Source organism: Cornus florida, unplaced genomic scaffold, assembly GCF_030987335.1.
Source record: "Cornus florida cultivar Cherokee Brave unplaced genomic scaffold, ASM3098733v1 CherokeeBrave_3.0.0_Hap2_Chr07, whole genome shotgun sequence".
Classification (NCBI taxonomy): domain Eukaryota; kingdom Viridiplantae; phylum Streptophyta; class Magnoliopsida; order Cornales; family Cornaceae; genus Cornus; species Cornus florida.
In genome coordinates this window covers 15,402,087-15,419,451 of record NW_026775577.1, presented here as the reverse complement: position 1 = coordinate 15,419,451, position 17,365 = coordinate 15,402,087, and the positions used below count along the sequence as shown (strand labels likewise).

The window sequence follows — 17,365 nt, the reverse complement described above, 5'->3', positions numbered from 1 at the left end:
TACTGTTACAAAGACCACATTAAATCCGTTTCAAAATTAGTGTTATTTTTAGTAATCGACACTCCTATATATATATATATATATATATATATATTGTTTTAGTAATGATTTTCTGAAATGATTTGATGGGTTGGTATAATAACAATCCAAAAAATAAAAGAAAAAAAACATGGGAGTTCAGTTGTTCGATGCTCAAAGAAAATGAGAAATTGAGTGTTTCAAGCTTTTTCTATGATTCCCAATACCATTCTGAAACGGGTTTTTGAAAGTTTGGAGTGAGAGACGAAGATGATCCACAGATCTTATTCTCAATGTTTGCGACTGTAAATGGTATAGAGGAGATGAACATGAAGACTAGACCATGAATCAAAGACAGTACTCGAAAGGTAAACATAGGCACTGCTTTTTTTATCTTTTATTTCCTGCATTCCAATTATTCAATCGATATAAAGCTGCAGAAAAAAAAAAAAAAAAAAAAAATGTGTGGTCTTTGATACTGTGATTTACTTATTGATGTTCTTAATTTTGTAGTTGTTGTGTCAAGTGTTTTGCCTGAAAAACTTCAATTAATGCAGAGTCATAAAATATGGTGGTGGACCACATCTTTAACTATTGAGAAGTGAGAACTTGTCTCCTTTCACAACAAATTAAAATCCCTTCTTTTTTATTTTTGGTTTTGTGTTTGTTTTTAGATCTTGTTAAATAACTCTGCCCATCAACTGTTTGATTAAATGCCTCAGCTAAACTGTTGTTTCTAAGTGTGTCAGCCAAACACCCATAAATGGGAGGGGCATTTTTATGTTGAATTAAACGTAAGCCTTAACAAAAAGGGTGTAATTGAATTATGGGTGTCACAAACTTGATATGAAATGATAAGTTTTAAATTCTCATACTTTTTTTATATCTGATAACTAGTTCATGAATTACACACCTAGAATCATTCACGTGATGCTCTTATTTCCTTGTACGCAATCCGTGACAGCTGTAATTTATCAAAGGGATGGCCAAAATCTCTACATACATTAATATCTTTGTGTATGAGAAAATTCTTTTGGTACATTTTGATTCTTTTGATAAAGATGGTACCATTTGAGATCATTTCTTTTTTTCTCCTTTAGGTGTTAATGTGTGTGGTGGAACTCTGGTTGTCAATCCATCCTATTGTGGGCTACTGCAATGTGTAAATATTGTTCTCTTTTTCGATTTTTTGTGATACTAATAATACTGACCACCCCTCCTTCTATCTTCAATATATAATTTTGCTGCTGTGTTATATTTTTTCCACTATTAATGTCATTAGTCCTTGTGCCCATTAGAGAAGTTGGGAATCAAAAAATGGGACATAAAAGCAAAGATTCAGAGAAGGGGGAGCTGACTAGGGTAAAATTTGTTTATTTTCCAATTAAACTCCTTATGCCATTCTTATTTGCCTCAAATATATATATATATATATATATATATATATATATATATATATATATATATATTTGAGGCAAATAAGAATGGCATAAGGAGTTTAATTGGAAAATAAACAAATTTTAATATCTAGCTGCACAGAACCTAACTCCCCTCCCTGCAAAATTCAGACCCTTAGCAGGGCTCGGAACTTCCCTATTGCTTATCGGGTGGGATAGACCGGAGATACATGTTGAAATCTTAATGTATGTTGTTGTGGTTTCAGTTCACCATATATTGAATAGTTCAGCATCATGAAGTAAATTGGATTTGTTTTATAGCTTAGTTAGTGAATATCCCAATGTTCCTAACAAGCAAAGCTGTTTTACACATATGTATGGTTAAGAATGAGAGTGGGCATTGATGCAAGGTTGCTCATTACGACCTAGAGGTCTTGGACGTGGAGATATGATTGCTTGAAACCCGTAGCAAGGGAGCCTTGTCCATGGGGTTAGCCCTATACGCATAATTAAGAATAGACATGCACAGACCTATTCAAGGTCCAGTGGGGGCAATTGTTCCCACTTATTTTTTTTTGGTTGCTATTATATACCTACAATTTTTTTTGCTTTGAATTATGTACCTATAAAATTTTAAAATTGTCCCCACTAAAATTATAAATAAACCTTACTATTGCCCCCACCTCAAGGTTTGAAATTTTTTTTTTTTCTTGTTATTGTTAAAGGCCGCCTCCTCGCACATAATTATTTAGGTCCATCCCTGAGAATAAATATATATTTTTAAGAAGGATACTTCTGAACATGTAGAAAATAATAATAATAATAATAAAAACTAAAACTAATCAAATATAAGAAAGAAAATAACAATAACATTATGGGAGATTTACATGAATGTATCAATTATTTAATCATTTTAGTTGATGTTAGCATTTGGAATATGAAAGTATTTAAGGTTCAGTTAAGAATACTAGGCTTCTCTCCATCATGGCATGGAAGGGGGAAGTTGGTGTGGAAGCTTTGTTTTGTTCAATGGTGTTTGTTATGGAGAATCTTGTCGTAGTAACAAGAAAAAGTACTACTTTTAAATCTGAAAAAGAATATAATCATTCGATATAAGTTTTAGACTCTCTTTGGTTAAAGCACCAAATACAGATTTCCTTTCATGTCATTATAAATACATAATTATAATTCCTAACTTTCTTTGTGTCTTATTTACTGGTTTACACGTAATATTTTACAAGCTGTGTTTTGGTATGGGCTGGTTGTCCATTTTAAAATCTATCCTATAATCTATGCACTTCCTATCAGCTTAGTTCTTGATCCTTGCCACTATCAATCTATTCAGAAGCCTGTCCTTATGGATTGGAATTCTAGTAAAGTTAAGTCAGCCCAGAGTCTAAGTGGCATGGGAATTACTGTCCATGCCATTTATTGTTGCTTTGAAAAACATGTTTTCAAGAGAGAATTATGTCGGGACTGATCTCTGTGGCTGTCTTCTTCTTTTGTACTGGGATTTTCTTCTATCTATATAATTTGGAATTCTTGCATGAGGCTCTGCTATACCATCTTACCCGTACAGATCCAAGACACAATTTTTCCATATATTTTTATCACATCTATCTACACTACGACCGTGAGTTTTTAATCTTAGAGAAACTCATCTGTTTTCTGCCTCAACTTATTGTTCAGCTAGTTCTTATTCTCCGCTTCACTCAGGATTTGCCATTCTGTTTCTTTGTGCAGACGGTAGCATTTCTAGCATTTAACAAGGTTTGTGAATTCAACCTAGTGCCTTGTACTGTCACTGAAATTGAGATCTCTTTTTGCCTTCTTATTTTAGTTCTAATTAAAAATGCAAATCGGATTATCGAGTCTTGTTACGTGAAAAATCACTCTATCTGCCTCCAGAAGTAATTTTATTTCTGAAATTATGGGCTCATACTTTGGATAGGGAATTTCTGATAGGGTTCTTCTTTTGATATTCTTATGTTTTATTGGTTATTATTTTTTGGCAGGTCATGACAGCCAGTACTTTGAATGGTTCTTCTGCCTGTTACCTTTAATACTACCATGGTGCAATATGAAGCTTAAATGGGAAGGCTTGTCCTACATTTTACTATGGATGGGAGCTCAAATTCACTGGTTGAATTCAAAGGCAAGCAAGTTTAATTTTCTTAACTACTACAGTAATACATTTGTTCTCATCGGTATTGTCCGTCATCACACTTCTCGTTATTCGAACCACATGCAAGTTCGAAGAAAACTTTGAAACATGAATTATGAATTATATATATATAGATATCTTTCTCCTTAGGTAGCTACGGAGTGTGTGGAAAAGGGTATTATCGCCCAGAAGATACCATGATGAAATCTTAATGTATGTTCTTGTGAATTGAATTTGACAAAATATATAATGGGTGTGTGATTTTTGGTTTTTTTGCTTGAATAAAAGTTTGGAACTCGGAATTGTAGGGCTTTACCCAAGAAGGGAGCCCTTCCAAAAATTCTCGATAGCCTAGGCGGAACCCAAGCCAAAGAGAGCGATAAAAAAAGGAAATAGTTTTCAACTAGCAATTGACGCGCCTCGGTTAAAACCTCACTGGCTGCGTCATTGCCCCTAGCGCAATGATGCTTTTTCTAAATCTCCCATGTGGTGTTTTTATAGTTATAATTTTTTTCAAGTTCTTGTACTTTTTCGATATGGGACTTGTGTTATAGTTCAAACCTTAACATGTGATAAATTGTGTCGGTCAATCAAATTAGAGTCCCAACAGGAATAGGATTGAATCATCTAAGAATAATCTCCGATTAGTGAAAAGTCTTAACCCATGCAAATGGGCCGAGCTAGCCCAAAAGGCTACTTTGCATCATGCATCTAATAAAAGGACCAACCAGGCCCACCACCATGTGACTGTCATTTGTTTCGAATGTCAGTGTTAATAGATGGCCCAGGTCCATTATTCTCACTGAACCCAGTGATTGACTTCTGCAAGTAATCACCTCTGTAGTTGCGCTGGTACGTATTTTGTTTTAACGGAAACAAAATAAATGTTTTGTTATAGAAATGCCGATCATATTTTTGCTTCAACATTCTAAATATAAATTTATATTGTCATTTGTTTAATTGAGAGAATGTATATCATGTTTCAATCCAATAACTTTTTTTTTTTGGTCACCAATACAATAACTAAGAATTCAAGTTAATTTTTTTGTTTTAGATTGATGAAAAAATAAATATACTACACTTTTAAAGTGAATTGACAATTTGACATTGATAAAAAAATTAAGCACATTCTTCAAAGTCTGAATACTTTTCCCAAAAAAACGCACAGTACTGTGATTATATTTTACAATCGGCCAATCAAGAAAATTTGTCATTAAAGAATGTAATAATTATATATACTGCACTTTTTTGTAATTTAAAATATATATATATATTCTTAATTTAATATTAAATAATAAAATCAATTTCGACATTTTATAACCCAATTAAGGGTGGGATACATGATAAATTTGATGCACGTCTTTGAGACCCAAAAAATGGACAAATTCCTTTTCTTAGGAACACATACAAGATTCGTCACTACAAAAAGGATAATGGTGTAATGAGAATTTTATGATTTTAACCTATTTTTTTTAGTAATTGTTTTATGAAATGATTCGACGAATATTGTTATATTAATATTCTAAAAAAGAAAAGAAAAAAACATAAGAGTTCAGTTGTTTGTTGCTCAAGAAATTGAGCGTTTCAATCTTTTTCTTTGACGCCCAAAACCATCTCTGAAATGGACTTTTGGAGTGAGACACAAAGATCTACAAATCTTATTCTCAATGTTTGCGGACTGTAAATGATATAGAGGAGATGAGCATGAAGACGAGGCTATGAATCAAAGACAGTACTGAGAGATTTCGCAAAGGCTAATGGTCACTGGTTTTTATTTATTTATTTCCTGAATTTTTATTATTCAATCGAATTTAAAGCTACAAAAAAAAAAAAAAAAGGTTTATCGTCTTTAATACTGTGATTTTCTTATTGATGTTCTTAATTTTGTAATTAGAACTTGTTTGAATTGTTGCTTTTAGTGCATTGCATGTAAAACTTCAATTAATGCCGTCATAAAATGTGGTGTTGGACCAAATCTATATCCATTGAGAAGTTGTCTCCTTCCACAACACATAAATTTATCCCCTTTTACTCTTTTTTTTTCTTTTTTATTTGTTTGTTTTGTGAGGGCGTTGAGGTTGCTCTATTGTGTGGGTTTAAAATAAAAAATATCTTAAGACAGTTTACATCTTACCTTGAAATTGTAGGAGCTCATTGCTGAAGCCCCGCTGGGCTAGCTTCTTTTTTTTCTTTTTTCTTTTTTTAATTATTATTATTTTTTATAGATTTTGTTAAATAAGTGTATCCATCCACTGTTTGATTAAATGCCCCAGCTAAATTGTTGTTTCCAAGTATGTGCACCATATAAGGATGGCAATTCATGTTCGTGAGTCATAATCGTGTCTACTAAATAAGTAAATTCAAACTCGACACATTTAATAAATCCTTTTAATGATATATTTGTCAAAACGAGGCATTTAATATTCAATCAAATAATAAAGAAAAATGCAAAGCGACAACGGTCCTTTCACAGTCGCTCTTCTAATTGGCTACTTTAACTCTCATTAATTACTCTTTCTTGATATTCTCAAGGAACGTGAAAAATATTACATATTTTAAAACAAAACTCACATTTTAAAGACAAAACTACCCTTTAAATCATTTTTCATTACCTCTTGTATCTCCTCCCTCAATCCATATACGGGTAGTATATATATATTTTTTATTGCCTTTATTTTTTTTTCTTTTTTTCTTTATTCCCCCACTTTCTTTCTTTTTTTTTTTTTTTTTTTTTTCTAAATTGTTGCCATTAACCTTTTTTCCCGTTATTCCTTTCATTTTATTTTTTTCTAAATTGTTATGGCTTAATAACAAATTTGGTAAACATTCCCCTGTTTCTAAATTTTTTTCTAGATTCCGTATTCTTATTTGTTCTTGTTTAAAATTTAATAACAATTTGGTTTAATAAAATTTTTTCTAATTTGATGAATATTCCTGTCTTATTTGTTCTGGTTTAAAAAAAAAAAATGAAAGGAATGACCGAAAAAAGGCTAATGGCAACAATTTAGAAAAACAAAAGGAAAAAAATGAAATAAATGAATGAAAGAAATAAAGACAATAAAATATATATATATATACTACATGTATATGGATTGAGGGAGGAGATACGAAAAAGTAATGAGAAAGGATTTAAATGATAGTTTTATTTTAAAATGAGAACAACGATTCGAAAAAAATTTGTCACAATTAGTCCAAATATTTATGTTAAACGTAAGCCTTAACAAAAAAGGTGTAATTGAATTATGGGTGTCACAAACTTGATATGAAATGATAAGTTTTAAATTCTCAAACTTTTTTTATATCTGATAACTAGTTCATGAATTGCACACCTAGAATCATTTACGTGATGCTCTTATTTCCTTGTACGCAATCCGTGACAGCTGTAATTTATCAAAGGGATGGCCAAAATCTCTACATACATTAATATCTTTGTGTATGAGAAAATGCTTTTGGTACATTTTGATTCTTTTGATAAAGATGGTACCATTTGAGATCATTTCTTTTTTTCTCCTTTAGGTGTTAATGTGTTTGGTGGAACTCTGGTTGTCAATCCATGGCCTACTGCAATGTGTAAATATTGTTCTCTTTTTCGATTTTTTGTGATACTAATAAGACTGACCACACCTCCTCCTATCTTCAATATATAATTTTGCTGCTGTGTTATATTTTTTCCACTATTAATGTCATTAGTCTTTGTGCCCATTAGAGAAGTTGGGAATCAAAAAATGTGACATAAAAAGCAAAGATTCAGAGAGGGGGGAGCTGACTAGGGTTAAATTTGTTTATTTGCCAATTAAACTCCTTATGCCATTCTTATTTGCCTCAAATATATATATATTTTAATATCTAGCTTCACAGAACCTAACTCCCCTCCCTGCAAAATTCAGACCCTTAGCAGGGCTCGGAACTTCCCTATTGCTTATTCGGTGGGATAGACCGGAGATACCATGTTGAAATCTTAATGTATGTTGTTGTGGTTTCAGTTCACCATATATTGAATAGTTCAACATCATGAAGTAAATTGGATTTGTTTTATAGCTTAGTTAGTGAATATCCCAATGTTCCTAACAAGCAAAGCTGTTTTACACATATGTATGGTTAAGAATGAGAGCGGGCATTGGTGCAAGGTTGCTAATTACAACCTAGAGGTCTTGGACGTGGAGATATGATTGCTTCAAACCCGTAGCAAGGGAGCCTTGTCCACATGCACAGACCTATTCAAGGTCCAGTGGGGGCAATTGTTCCCACTTATTTTTTTAGGTTGCTATTATATACCTACAATTTTTTTTGCTTTGAATTATGTACCAATAAAATTTTAAAATTGTCCCCACTAAAATTATAAATAAACCTTACTATTGCCCCCACCTCAAGGTTTGGATTTTTTTATTTAATCTTGTTATTGTTAAAGGCCGCCCCCTAGCACATAATTATTTAGGTCCATCCCTGAGAATAAATATATATTTTTAAGAAGGATACTTCTCAACATGTGGGAAAATAAATAATAATAATAAAAACTAAAACTAATCAAATATAAGAAAGAAAATAACAATAACATAATGGGAGATTTACATCAATGTATCAATTATTTAATCATTTTAGTTGATGTTGGCATTTGGAATATGAAAGTATTTAAGGTTCAGTTAAGAATACTAGGTTTCTCTCCATCATGGCATGGAAGGGGGAAGTTGGTGTGGAAGCTTTGTTTTGTTCAATGGTGTTTGTTATGGAGAATCTTGTCGAAGTAACAAGAAAAAGTACTACTTTTAAATCTGAAAAAAAATATAATCATTCGATATAAGTTTTAGACTATCTTTGGTTAAAGCACCAAATACAGATTTCCTTTCATGTCATTATAAATACATAATTATAATTCCTAACTTTCTTTGTGTCATATTTACTGGTTTACACGTAATATTTTACAAGCTGTGTTTTGGTATGGGCTGCTTGTCCATTTCAGAATCTATCCTATAATCTATGCACTTCCTATCAGCTTAGTTCTTGATCCTTTCCACTTTCAATCTATTCAGAAGCCTGTCCTTATGGATTGGAATTCTAGTAAAGTTAAGTCAGCCCAGAGTCTAAGTGGCATGGGAGTTACTGTCCATGCCATTTATTGTTGCTTTGAAAAACATGTTTTCAAGAGAGAATTATGTTGGGACTGATCTCTGTGGCTGTCTTCTTCTTTTGTACTGGGTTTTTCTTCTATCTATATAATTTGGAATTCTTGCATGAGGCTCTCTGCCATACCATTTTACCCGTACAGATCCAAGACACAATTTTTCCATATATTTTTATCACATCTATCTAAACTACGACCATGAGTTTTTAATCTTAGAGAAACTCATCTGTTTTCTGCCTCAACTTGTTGTTCGGCTAGTTCTTACTCTCCACTTCACTCAGGATTTGCCATTCTGTTTCTTTGTGCAGACAGTAGCATTTGTAGCATTTAACTAGGTTTGTGAATTCAACCTAGTGCCTTTTACTGTCACTGAAATTGAAATCTCTTTTTGCCTTCTTATTTTAGTTCTAATTAAAAATGCAAATCGGACTATTGAGTCTTCTTACGTGAAAAATTACTCTATCTGGCTCCAGAAGTAATTTTATTTCTGTAATTATGGGCTCATACTTTGGATAGGGAATTTCTGATAGGGTTCTTCTTTTGATATTCTTATGTTTTATTGGTTATTATTTTTTGGCAGGTCATGACAGTGCAGTACTTTTGTATGGTTCTTCTGCCTGTTGCCTTTAATACTACCATGGTGCAATATGAAGCATAAATGGGAAGGCTTCTTGTACATTTTACTACGGATGGGAGCTCAAATTCACTGGTTGAATTCAAAGGCAAGCAAGTTTAATTTTCTTAACTACTACAGTAATACATTTGTTTTCATCGGTATTATCCATCACCACACTTCCCGTTATTCGAACGACATGCAAGTTCGAAGAAAACTTTGAAACATGAATTATATATGCAAGTTCGAAGAAAACTTTGAAACATGAATTATAAATATATAGATATCTAGCTCGGTCCCTATCGGTTATGTTCTTGTGGTTTCAGTTCACCATATATTGAATAGTTCTGCATCATGAAGTGAATTGAATTTAAATAGGAATCTGATTGACTTTATTGGCGGCTCCTCTGGTAAGATCACATATAGTGGGTGTGTGATTTTTCGTTTTTGCTTCAATTAAAGTTTGGAATTCGGAATTGTAAATCTTTACTCAAGAAGGGAGCCCTTATTTTTCGTTTTTGTTTGAATAAAAGTTTGGAACTCGGAATTGTAGGACTTTACCCAAGAAGGGAGCCCTTCCAAAAATTCTCGATAACCCGGGCAGAACCCAAGCCAAAGAGAGCGATAAAAAAAGGAAATAGTTTTCAACCAGCAATTGACGCGCCTCGGTTAGAACCTCACGAGCTGCGTCATTGCCCCAAGCGCAACGATGTATTTTCTAAATCTTCCATGTGGTGTTTTTATAGTTATAATTTTTTTCAAGTTCTTGTACTTTTTCGATATGGGACTTGTGATATAGTTCAAAATCATCGACAATTACATTAACATGTGATAAATTGTGTCGGTCAATCATATTAGAGTCCCAACAGGAATAAGATTGAATCATCTAATAATAATATCCAATTAGTGAAAAGTCCTAACCTATGCAAATGGGCCGAGCTAGCCCAATAGGCTTCTTTGCATGATGCATCTAATAAAAGGACCAACCAGGCCACCACCATGCGACTTCCATTTGTATCGAATGTCAGTGTTAATAGATGGCCCAGCTCCATTATTCTCACTGAACCCAGTATTTGATTTCTGCAAGTAATCAACCTCTGTAGTTGGGCTGGCACGCATTTTGTAACGGAAACAAAATAAATGTTTTGTTAGAAATTCCGATTATATTTTTGCATCAACATTTTAATTTATATTGTCATTTGTTTAATTAAGAGAATGTATATCACGTTTCAATCCAATAACTTTGTGTTTTTTTTTTTTTTTGGTCACCAATCCAATAACTAAGAATTCAAGTTAATTTTTTGTTTTAGATTGATGAAAAAATAAATATACTACACTTTAAAGTGAATTGACAATTTGATATTGATAAAAAAAAAAAAATTAAGCACATTCTTCAAAGTATGAATACTTTTCCTAAAAAAAACGCACAGTACTGTGATTATATTTTACAATCGGCCAATCCTGGAAATTTGTCATTAAAGAATGTAATAATTATATATACTACACTTTTTTGTAATTTAAAAAATATATGTATTTTAAATTTAATATTGAATAATAAAATCAATTTCGACATTTTATAACCCAATTAAGGGTGGGATACAAGAGTCACATGATAAATTTGATGCACATCTGTGTAATAGTATATAGGATAATTTTATGATTTTAACCTATTTTTTTTAGTAATTATTTTATGAAATGATTCGGCAAATATTGTTATATTAACACTCCAAAAAAGAATAGAATAAAACATAAGAGTACAAATATTATACCATTGGACCCTTTGGTTGCAGAACTACTATTTATGTCACCTGTTTTTCTAATTTCTTTTGTTCTGTTCCGCCGTACTTGACATTGTTTGTCACCCTTGTCAATGTTCAAAAACTGTGCAGTTTTGTTTACCAACTTAATCATCACTAATTTTACATATAGGTGGTCATTTTGCTGTATATTACAAGTGGATTACAAGGCAACTTGAAATTGAATCAGTCAACTTCAACTAGTTTCAAATTTTACCTACCTACAATAATGTGATCAAAGTGCGCGACCGAATAAGAAAAATATACGGAGTACTATTCTCACTGATGGTCCATTTTGTTGAAGTGATCGGTGTCCAGGAGAGAGATTCTGTAGATTATGTAGTATATAAAGTGGATCAAAATTGTCTTCTGGGCAACAATGAGTATATCCCAGCTTGTGAATAATATGGGAACACCATTTTGCCACGTCAGTTAGTCAAAGAAGAGAAAAGAAAGTAAATCAATTTTTACCAAAGACGTATTAGCGTATACATACAAAGTTCGTCACGTCACTTAGTCAAAAAAGACAAAAGAGAGCAAGTCAGTTTTTAGTGATATATACAAAATCTATATATCCCAACTTTTTCCTTAACAGCATCTCAATATTTTTCGAATGTACATCCTAATATTTTCTTGGAATATGATCTACTATTCATCTATTTCTCTTGTTAGAAAAATGTTTGGATGTTGGTCTTGCTTCACAATATTTTCCTAACGTACATCCCAACTTTCTCCTTACTAGCATCCCAACATTTTTCTAACGTGTATCCCAAACAAGATAAAGTAATGAATAGTGTGATATTGGTAAGAAGAAAGTTGGGATGTTAGTAAGAGGAAAGTTGAGATGTAGGTAAGTCAGTTTTTAGTGCAAACATAGAAAGTTTATACATTCTAACTTTCTCCTTAACAAATTGTAATATTTTCCAACTTTCTCCTTACTAGCATCCCAACATTTTTCTAACGTACATTCCAAATAAGATAAAATAATAAATCGTGTGATGTTAGTTAGGAAAATGTTGTGATATACAATTTATATTAAGATATGTTTATTTATGTATTTGTACAATAAGTGAGATGTTAGTAAGAAAAAAGTTAGGATTTAGGTTAGAGAAATGTTGTGATATACAAGAAGTTGTAGATTAGGGGAATATTTGTGTAGAAGAAAAAAAAAAAAAAAAAAAAGAGTAAAAAGTTGGTATAGTTTTGATTTGGTCTCGTATGTATGTGTGTATGTATATATAAAAGTTTTGCTTTTTTAATTTTTAACTTTTACGATTTTAACTCACTGGCTGTGACCGGTCCTACTGTTGCACAGGAGACGATTTTGATCCTATATAAAGTAGGGTAAATAAAATTACACTCACTTGAAGTTTCGATAAATCTCACTTAGTTGGAGCTTTTGAGGTTTATTATTCTATTCTCCTTGGTTTTTTGTGTGTGTGTGTGTGTGTGTGTTGTTAAACAAAATTCATTAAAAGGCCAAACTACCTTTGTTTTTTTGTTAAAAATATGAGGGCATTATTGGTATTTCACATTCATGAATTTTATATTTTTATAATAAATTATTAAATAAGGGTAAATTAGTAATTGTATCGTTTTTCCTGTCGAAAATTTGTTTCCGATGGCCTTAAAGGGCCATTTTGCTTGCTTTTAATAATTGAGGGGGCCAAGTTGCTTTTAAAAATAGTTTAGAAACATTATGCAACAATGGTATAGTTTTAGGACGATTTTTTTGCTCTTCTCCAATCAAACCGCTCCAACTATGGCGACCGCCATACTTACACTTGCAAGGAAAGAAAAAGGAAGACCACGGTCATCAAACCAATCAGCCTGACTATGATGAGAGTACAAGGTCGAGCCACTAAGTGTTTGTGGGCTCCACTGTATTCAGATTTGGTTTTTGTTGCTAATGCTGTTTTGATAATTTCTTTTTGGTATTTTAAAGATACCGTTTATATGTAGTAGTAAATCTGTTTCTGATGACTGTTTTCCAAAAATTTTGTTAAGAAAATGCTTGCTTTCATAGAATTGTTGAAAAATATATAATTTGACTACATCGACTTGGACCATATATATACTAGTGTTATATGAAGCAAAGAAAACATAAATTATTGAAGCATGCACCATGACTATTCGAGAATTTCACGAGCATCTTAATCAAAGGCTGGACAAGTTTGGGAGAGAGAGAGATAAACAAATAGACAGAATAATAAAGGTGTTACTTTTTAAAAGATTTAACCAAATATAAATGAATTCTTCTAATTCACCTGCCATTACTCTTCGATTTTATGTTGAGGTTTATCCTCTAGAAAGACTCAAATCAATTTTTAGATCATAGCTCATGAATCAAGTATCAATTATCACTATATCTACTGAGGGGTTGACGAGCTCTGACGGTGACCTGCAACCGGGCAAGTGCGTGCATGCATTGCGAGGCTATTCGTGCTTGTTTTCTCACGTAGGCTCCGCGAATCACAGCTTGCACCTTAACAAGACTCTTGAGCACGAAATACTTTCCTTGCCTGTCAACATTCACATGCCAAACGATAAATAAAGAGAGCTCACGAGTCATATATGTAAAATCATTATATTAGTCACTAGGAACTTAGGAATCTCTCCTATACACAACATAAATAAAGAGAGCGATAAAAAAAGGAAATAGTTTTCAACCAGCAATTGACGCGCCTCGGTTAGAACCTCACGAGCTGCGTCATTGCCCCAAGCGCAATGATGTATTTTCTAAATCTTCCATGTGGTGTTTTTATAGTTATAATTTTTTTCAAGTTCTTGTACTTTTTCGATATGGGACTTGTGATATAGTTCAAAATCATCAACAATTACATTAACATGTGATAAATTGTGTCGGTCAATCATATTAGAATCCCAACAGGAATAAGATTGAATCATCTAATAATAATATCCAATTAGTGAAAAGTCCTAACCTATGCAAATGGGCCGAGCTAGCCCAATAGGCTTCTTTGCATGATGCATCTAATAAAAGGACCAACCAGGCCACCTCCATGCGACTTCCATTTGTATCGAATGTCAGTGTTAATAGATGGCCCAGCTTCATTATTCTCACTGAACCCAGTATTTGATTTCCGCAAGTAATCAACCTCTGTAGTTGGGCTGGCACGCATTTTGTAACGGAAACAAAATAAATGTTTTGTTAGAAATTCCGATTATATTTTTGCATGAACATTTTAATTTATATTGTCATTTGCTTAATTAAGAGAATGTATATCACGTTTCAATCCAATAACTTTGTGTTTTTTTTTTTTTTGGTTACCAATCCAATAACTAAGAATTCAAGTTAATTTTTTGTTTTAGATTGATGAAAAAATAAATATACTACACTTTTAAAGTGAATTGACAATTTGATATTGATAAAAAAAAAAAAAAATTAAGCACATTCTTCAAAGTATGAATACTTTTCCTAAAAAAAAACGCACAGTACTGTGATTATATTTTACAATCGGCCAATCCTGGAAATTTGTCATTAAAGAATGTAATAATTATATATACTACACTTTTTTGTAATTTAAAAAATATATGTATTTTAAATTTAATATTGAATAATAAAATCAATTTCGACATTTTATAACCCAATTAAGGGTGGGATACAAGAGACGTGATAAATTTGATGCACATCTGTGTAATAGTATATAGGAGAATTTTATGATTTTAACCTATTTTTTTTAGTAATTATTTTATGAAATGATTCAACAAATATTGCTATATTAACACTCCAAAAAAGAATAGAATAAAACATAAGAGTACAAATATTATACCATTGGACCCTTTGGTTGCAGAACTACTATTTATGTCACCTGTTTTTCTAATTTCTTTTGTTCTGTTCTGTCGTACTTGACATTGTTTGTCACCCTTGTCAATGTTCAAAAACTGTGCAGTTTTGTTTACCAACTTAATCGTCACTAATTTTACATATAGGTGGTCATTTTGCTGTATATTACAAGTGGATTACAAGGCAACTTGAAATTGAATCAGTCAACTTCAACTAGTTTCAAATTTTACCTACCTACAATAATGTGATCAAAGTGCGCGACCGAATAAGAAAAATATACGGAGTACTATTCTCACTGATGGTCCATTTTGTTGAAGTGATCGGTGTCCAGGAGAGAGATTCTGTAGATTATGTAGTATATAAAGTGGATCAAAATTGTCTTCTGGGCAACAATGAATATATCCCAGCTTGTGAATAATATGTGAACACCATTTTGCCACGTCAGTTAGTCAAAGAAGAGAAAATAAAGTAAATCAATTTTTACCAAAGACGTATTAGCGTATACATACAAAGTTCGTCACGTCACTTAGTCAAAAAAAACAAAAGAGAGCAAGTCAGTTTTTAGTGATATATACAAAATCTATATATCCCAACTTTTTCCTTAACAGCATCTCAATATTTTTCGAATGTACATACTAATATTTTCGTGGAATATGATCTACTATTAATCTATTTCTCTTGTTAGAAAAATGTTTGGATGTTGGTCTTGCTTCACAATATTTTCCTAACGTACATCCCAACTTTCTCCATACTAGCATCCCAACATTTTTCTAACGTGTATCCCAAACAAAGATAAAGTAATGAATAGTGTGATATTGGTAAGAAGAAAGTTGGGATGTTAGTAAGAGGAAAGTTGAGATGTAGGTAAGTCAGTTTTTAGTGCAAACATAGAAAGTTTATACATTCTAACTTTCTCCTTAACAAATTGCAATATTTTCCAACTTTCTCCTTACTAGCATCCTAACATTTTTCTAACGTACATTCCAAACAAGATAAAATAATGAATCGTGTGATGTTAGTTAGGAAAATGTTGTGATATACAATTTATACTAAGATATGTTTATTTATGTATTTGTACAATAAGTGAGATGTTAGTAAGAAAAAAGTTAGGATGTAGGTTAGAGAAATGTTGTGATATACAAGAAGTTGTAGATTAGGGAAATATTTGTGTAAAAAAAAAAAAAAAAAAAAGAGTAAAAAGTTGGTATAGTTTTGATTTGGTCTCGTATGTATGTGTGTATGTATATATAAAAGTTTTGCTTTTTTAATTTTTAACTTTTACGATTTTAACTCAGTGGCTGTGACCGGTCCTATTGTTGCACAGGAGACGATTTTGATCCTATATAAAGTAGGGTAAATAAAATTACACTCACTTGAAGTTTCGATAAATCTCACTTAGTTGGAGCTTTTGAGGTTTATTATTCTATTCTCCTTGGTTTTGTGTGTGTGTTGTTAAACAAAATTCATTAAAAGGCCAAACTACCTTTGTTTTTTTGTTAAAAATATGAGGGCATTATTGGTATTTCACATTCATGAATTTTATATTTTTATAATAAATTATTAACTAAGGGTAAATTAGTAATTGTATCGCTTTTCCTGTCGAAAATTTGTTTCCGATGGCCTTAAAGGGCCATTTTGCTTGCTTTTAATAATTGAGGGGGCCAAGTTGCTTTTAAAAATAGTTTAGAAACATTATGCAACAATGGTATAATTTTAGGACGATTTTTTTGCTCTTCTGCAATCAAACCGCTCCAACTATGGCGACCACCATACTTACACTTGCAAGGAAAGAAAAAGGAAGACCACGGTCATCAAACCAATCAGCCTGACTATGATGAGAGTACAAGGTCGAGCCACTAAGTGTTTGTGGGCTCCACTGTATTCAGATTTGGTTTTTGTTGCTAATGCTGTTTTGATAATTTCTTTTTGGTATTTTAAAGATACCGTTTATATGTAGTAGTAAATCTGTTTCTGATGACTGTTTTCCAAAAATTTTGTTAAGAAAATGCTTGCTTTCATAGAATTGTTGAAAAATATATAATTTGACTACATCGACTTGGACCATATATATACTAGTGTTATATGAAGCAAAGAAAACATAAATTATTGAAGCATGCACCATGACTATTCGAGAATCTCACGAGCATCTTAATCAAAGGCTGGACAAGTTTGGGAGAGAGAGAGATAAACAAATAGACATAATAATAAAGGTGTTACTTTTTAAAAGATTTAACCAAATATAAATGAATTCTTCTAATTCACCTGCCATTACTCTTCGATTTTATGTTGAGGTTTATCCTCTAGAAAGACTCAAATCAATTTTTAGATCATAGCTCATGAATCAAGTATCAATTATCACTATATCTACTGAGGGGTTGACGAGCTCTGACGGGTGACCTGCAACCGGGCAAGTGCGTGCATGCATTGCGAGGCTATTCGTGCTTGTTTTCTCA

The 17,365-nt window shown here is 32.1% G+C and overlaps 2 non-coding genes and 3 pseudogenes across 2 annotated transcripts; 2 read left to right on the top strand and 3 right to left on the bottom strand.

Moving 5' to 3' along the window:
• The first annotated feature begins 2,649 nt into the window (after positions 1 to 2,649).
• Positions 2,650 to 3,684, top strand: LOC132316311 (GPI mannosyltransferase 1-like; annotated as a pseudogene).
• A 203-nt stretch (positions 3,685 to 3,887) lies between these two features.
• LOC132267717 (U4 spliceosomal RNA) lies at positions 3,888 to 4,045 on the bottom strand. The gene has a single exon (XR_009469061.1). It is a non-coding gene; the product is annotated as a U4 spliceosomal RNA (small nuclear RNA).
• A 3,011-nt stretch (positions 4,046 to 7,056) lies between these two features.
• On the top strand, positions 7,057 to 9,952 carry LOC132316310 (GPI mannosyltransferase 1-like; annotated as a pseudogene).
• LOC132267731 (U4 spliceosomal RNA) lies at positions 9,865 to 10,022 on the bottom strand. The gene has a single exon (XR_009469075.1). It is a non-coding gene; the product is annotated as a U4 spliceosomal RNA (small nuclear RNA).
• Positions 10,023 to 13,700: 3,678 nt separating this feature from the next.
• On the bottom strand, positions 13,701 to 13,839 carry LOC132267743 (U4 spliceosomal RNA; annotated as a pseudogene).
• Positions 13,840 to 17,365: the final 3,526 nt, after the last annotated feature.